Source organism: Falco punctatus (assembly GCF_963210335.1).
Source record: "Falco punctatus genome assembly, chromosome: 10".
Taxonomy (NCBI): domain Eukaryota; kingdom Metazoa; phylum Chordata; class Aves; order Falconiformes; family Falconidae; genus Falco; species Falco punctatus.
In genome coordinates this window covers 3,819,402-3,825,299 of record NC_137590.1, presented here as the reverse complement: position 1 = coordinate 3,825,299, position 5,898 = coordinate 3,819,402, and positions in this window count along the sequence as shown.

The following is a 5,898-nucleotide window of genomic DNA, read 5'->3' as shown; positions in this document are numbered from 1 at the left end:
AGTTTATACAAATGTTGCTCTATAGGGGTTGCTGTAGTTGCTCTAGATTTAAAAACCACAACAGTTTGCAAATATGTCTGATCATTTCTAACACCGTCTATTACTGCCTTTACAACATCCTGGAAAAGAAATAGCTGAGGAGGACTTGGAGGTCCATGGGACTATAGCAGGGAGGATAGGTTGAGGTTGGTTGCTTACTATTAGCCCCTGTTCCATGAATTTATGGAAATGAATCTGAGCGTTTCAGAGTATATGGAATTTCTCTCCAATTCAGGAAGACCCTGAGCTGGAAGCAGTTTGAAGGTGAGAGGGGGGACCTGTCACACAAGTTTGCCCTGTTGTTACTCTAATCAGAGTGATTAATGATTAGGTAAATCACACCTGAGTTATCTTACCTCTGGTGAGGTTGGCAGGGGTACAGCAGAGCTGCAATGACAACTGGGGCTTTGCAACCCTGGTCCACAACAGCCTTGTTCAAACTGACACCGTACATCCCCCATCCTGATGTTCAGTGAGCATCTTCTCTTTATTGCATGAATATGTCTTACCTCTCACCCTATTCATATTTGTAACTTGTCTAAAATGGAACTGAAGCTCTGATTAAGGCACATTTTAAACCCAGAAGTCTTACAGAGGTGGGTAGGAGAATTTTTAAATGCCCCAAAGCACGTCTGTTGGTTTCAGTAACAGTCAGCTCTGTAAAAGTACCCAATTTACAAGTGTAAATAAATAATTTCAAGTGTGAATCATTGCAGTTGTATATATTGAAACTGCAAGTATAGCAGCTTCTTTTTCTCTCTGACTACTTTAAAACTCTTAAAAGTACGTACCAAGGAGCTATTGTTTGTGCTATCACAGTTAAAAAAAAAAAAAAAAAAAGTTTGCTGAACTTATTCCAAGGTTAACTCTTCCTAGCAGCATGTGATTGATCCAACTTTGTTTCTGAATAAGCTTGATTTGAAGACATCAGGAAATAATTTTTCTTCCCAGTAAAAGTCTGTTCCAGGTATCTGCTGTTAGGCAGAGGCTTGTGCAAATGCCAGTCCTTCTACCCAGCTTTGACACTGTTCCGCTGCTGCGGGATGCATGTCCTCACTGTCTGATGTTATCCTGAATTTGAGCAGAGTCCAGAAGAATTCAAGGAGAAGAGAGTAATTCTCAACCAAATGTGTTGATGATATGGAAGTTACTCTCCTAGGCACATCTGTTTCATGTGATGTTCAGCAAAGGAAAAGGGAAGGTAAACCTGAGGTTTGTATATTGAGGATTTTTCACAAATGGGCTTTCTCATTGCCTTGCTTGTCTTCCTAAATCTTCCTCTCTGAAGCAGTGAAAACGGAAGGTGACTCTGTCTTTTACTCTCTCTGGGTAAAATAAAATAGCCTAGTCTCTCTGAAGGTAGGCTTACACCAGTACAGTCTTGTTGGCTGCTTCTAGAAACTTGGCACTTGCGCTGGATGGAAATGCAGTGGGTACCCAGGTGTGGCTTTGTAAATGGAGAAGTACAGCTCTGCCATGGGTAGTGTCGCTCAGTGCACACTCCTGGGTCTGCTGCTTCCTACGCACCTTGGGGGGGTGGTCAGTGTTCCGAGGCACAGCATGAAGACCGTTGTAAGCTGCATGGTTCGTGACTGTTAGTAGAAAATACGAGTGTGTTGTTCTATGAAGAATCCCCGGGGTGGGACACAGGATGAGGAAGTGGAATTAACACGTATGTGCTCCTGCATGAATTGGGACAATTAAGGGATGGCTGTGGCCGGGGAAGCTCGGGTGAGTGAGGAGATGGACTTCTCCGCTCTATGCTGGCCCATCCCTGGCCAGATCATTTCTATTATTAGAAAATCATGAAGTCCAGCTCTGGAAGCGCTTACGCAAGTTCAGTTCTTATTGAAAGGGTAGAGAATCATTTCAGAAAAATCCTTTGGGAATCTAGAACTGGCATTTCCAGGGCAATATGATGGCTTTTCCGCTATATACATGGCAAGTCGGTGGTATGACATCAAAAACAGAAGAAAGTGATAGCGTGGGGTAGCAGGTGGGGATTTCTCTGGGAATTTTAAGGATTCAGTTAAGGAAGTATTGATCTGCTCAGTAAGTGCTGAAATTTCTGAGTTTCCTCCTGCAGTCAGGAGATCTGATGTCCAAAATATCACATTTTTCCTTGATAAGTGCAATACGTTTTATACCTTATAGAATGATTGGCATCTTAAGGAGTTCTTCCATGGGCCTAGATATTGGCCAGCTTGAATACGTACCAAAGCCCCAACACACATTTATGTTGACCCAGCACTTCCCATTATAAGACCCTTCTACCCTCTTTTAAACAAATGGCTTAAGCTGAAATTTTGTGTGCTGGGTACCTGTCTGCATTTGAATCTTTTTTGAAAGTCTCAGCAAAAGTGACTGAGTTGGTTTTGTGAGCAGGGCTATGGTGAAAAGATTCTTTTATAAGTGCTAAGGATGTCTTCTGTTGTTTGAAAAAGGAAGAGAAGTCCGTATGCTGGGTTGTGGTCTTGAAGTTACAGAATGGGTTTGTGTTGGGGTTTAACCCCTCCAGCAACTCAGCCCCACATGGCCACTCACTCCTCCCCAGTGGGATGGGGGAGAGAGTCAGAAGGGTCTGAGGGACTACAAAAGAGCTCAGTGCCCTGGTTAGCCATGCTCCAGCTGGGGAAGTGCATTGCACACCAGGTAAACACAGGACAGAATAATCCTAATTAAAAATAAAAAAAAAGGAAAAGTATTTGAGGGCCGATTCAATCCTTTTCCAGCCTGACTTGCTGCCTATATGTTGTAGTTTAACACAGGCTGGCAACCAACCCCGCACGGCTGCTCACCCTCCCTGGTGGGATGGGGGAGAGGGTGGGAAGGGTCCAAGTGAGACAGCTGACGGGCTGAGCTAAAGGCAGTTTAACAGCTGCAGCAAAAGCCGCAGAGGCAAGCGGGGCACAGCAAGGCGTTCATTCCCCGCCCCCACCGCAGCCCGGGGCTCAGCCACCCCCAGGACAGCCGGGCTCCATCGTAACGGGGGCTGGGGGGCCGACGGCATCACTCCGAGCGTCCCCCCCTTCCTCCGCCTTCCCCCAGTCTACGTGCTGAGCGTGATGCCGCACGGTCTGGGATGTCCCTGGGCTCAGTGGGGGGCAGCTGTCCCGGCCGTGCCCCCTCCCAGCTCCTTGTGCCCCCAGCCTGCTGGCTGTGGGGTGGGCAAGGAGCAGCAAAGCCCTTGGCCCTGTGCGAGCGCTGCCGCGTGGTAGCGAAACACCCCTGTGTCGTCAAGGGGGGTTTCAGCACAAATCCAGAACGCAGCCCATCCCGGCTACTAGGAAGACAATTAACTTCAACCCAGCCAAAGCCAGCACAATTTGCTCTTCTGATGTGGTGTTGCCCAGCCCTGCTCAGAGCTGGGCACATGCTTAGCTGCCCACAGTCCCAACTGCTCCACCTGCCCCTGCTGCTTGCCAAGCCTCTGACCAGTCCCAGGCTGGGAGAGGGGATGGCTCTGCTCCAGGGAGGGGGATTGTCCATCACAACTTCTGCCCGCGGTATAACAAATGCATTAAGGACCCTGACATCTTCGTGTCTCGACCTCAATCCTCTGCAGAGAGAATGGCTGTCAGAACAGCGGGGGCAGAGGGCAAGACGAAGGTTTTTCACAGCAGACACCTGGCAAGATGCACTGGGAAGCTGGCATGTGGCAAGGGGACACCTTGGGCAGTGGTGAACGCTGTCATGTGGGGGAAATGGACAGTAGAAGCAAGAGGTTTATGTTTATTTTTAGTATTTCTGTTGGACTGAATCCAGAAAGCCAGATGATGCTCCTTCTGATAAGCAAAAGTGTTTTAACTGGCTTCAGCAAATCCATATGTACAGCCGAGGAGTTATGTTTCCCTTAAGTAAATTCTCCAGATGCAAACTTGCAGTCTGAAAAAGTGGTTTAGCTGCAGGACCTTCTTAGTGAGCACATCTGCTCCACAAATTTGTGCAGCGTCACATCTGCCATATAATTTAACAGAACCCGCAGAGCTCTGGGATGGCTTCATTTCTGGCTTGCACGTTGTCAACAGAATGAACTCAGGACAAGTTGTGGCTTGAAGCTACCTGGAAGACAAACACTTTTATCATCATGCAACTGGCTAGTTCTGAGCAGCATCATATGGGGAGGAGGACTGCAAGCAGAGAGCTAAGCCAAGACCTGAGCCTTAGGGACACTGCGGGAGAAAGGTCCTGTGGCTTTTGAGTACAGGAGGAGTCTTGATCTTACCCAGTCGTTTATGTGCTGTTACCAGGATTTTTTAAAGGAACTTTTAAAAGAAAAGACCCAACAAATTTAAGAAACCTCCTCCTATTTCTGCCACAGCTACTACCAGCATTCAAATTGTGTGTCTAAGGACCAACTTCTTGCACGTTTCTTGCTTCCAACCACAGTCCTACTCTTTTCAGTATCATCTGGGTTGCTATCATGCTTCCTTTTATTATTCTTCATTATTTTGTTTCTTGTGGCAGCAGCTGTTGATCTGCCAAGGCCAGAGCATGGCTGGTGTGTGGTAAGGGCTGTGTCTGGCAGCAGGCTCCTCATCTTCTGCAGGCCACCGACATCCCAACCTCACAAGAGTGCTGGTCTGTGGCATCATCTATTTTTTTATTTGTGTTTTTGCTCTGTCCATTCTGTAGTTTTCTTCCACTTCCACAGTTAATCACTCTTAAACCTCGTATTTTCACTGTCACTCCTGGCCAGCTGATGAGTAGACCTTCTTCTACATCCTTAGCCTGGCTTGTTTGTGCTGTTGCCATTCCACATCTGTCTGCAGTGCCAGCCTTCTCTGCCAGTGCCCTGTGTCTGCTGTCACACTGCAACAAGATCCAGTACTGCAGCTTGGTGGCTGTGCCCTCAGTGTTCTTTTTTTCATGATTTCTGGTCCCACAGCCTATCTGCAGCACACACCTGGAGCTGAAATGGTAAGTAGGTGGCTGTACAATGTTCTGCATACTCCAGCAAGTGCAGGTATTACCCCCAGCATTTGGCCACCTTGTGACCATTCTCCACAGTCCTGGGCCACCTACCTACCCCAGCAGCATCTCGGTAGCTTCTGTGCCAGCTGTTCCTTCACCAGATCACAGGAAGTCTCCTACATGTGATGCTGTGTCTTAGCTCTCCAGCTCATCGGTGTCTCTGGGCTGTTCCCCATGTTGCCCTTGCTCTCTAACCTCTTCTCCAGCACAATTGTTGGAAACAGGCACAAGAGGAGGAAGATAAAAGGTGCCACCATAAGAGCTGCAGGAGGGAACCTTGGGACAGAGCTGGTGTGAGTGAGGTGAGAAGAAGGCTCTGCTGTCCATGTGGAGATCTCACAGGGTTTCTTGTAAAGCTGTTTCTTCTGCCATCTTTTCCCCATTGTGCACACACCAACAGACAAGTGCTCCTGCGTCAGTATTTACTTCTTAGCCAGTGACAGGGAAAGTATTTTTCTCCTCCTAGGCTACAACTGCCGACAGTTAGCCTTCAGTAACATAATGACCAGCCAGTGTGAAACTGTTAAAATTACCTCATAAATAACTCTTAATGCACAGAGAACTAGGAGTTGCTGTTGCTCATAGATAAATTATTCACTGACATTATGAAGCATTAAACCATGGCTAATATGGAGGTCTCCATAGGGGTTTCATTAAACATCAGAGGTTTCCTATAGATTTAACTATCAGGGAGCTACACAGCTCTTGCTGCTTGTCAGCTTTGCCGTGTTAGAGGTAATGCACTTCGGCACAGGAGTACCAGGGATGCTAAGGGCCAGGAAAATACTTCTTAATGGAAAAAAAAAAAAATAATCCCAACATTGTTTAACATCTGGTGGCAGAACGTTCTTTGTGGCAAGACTTTTGATCTCTATGGTTTGGAAG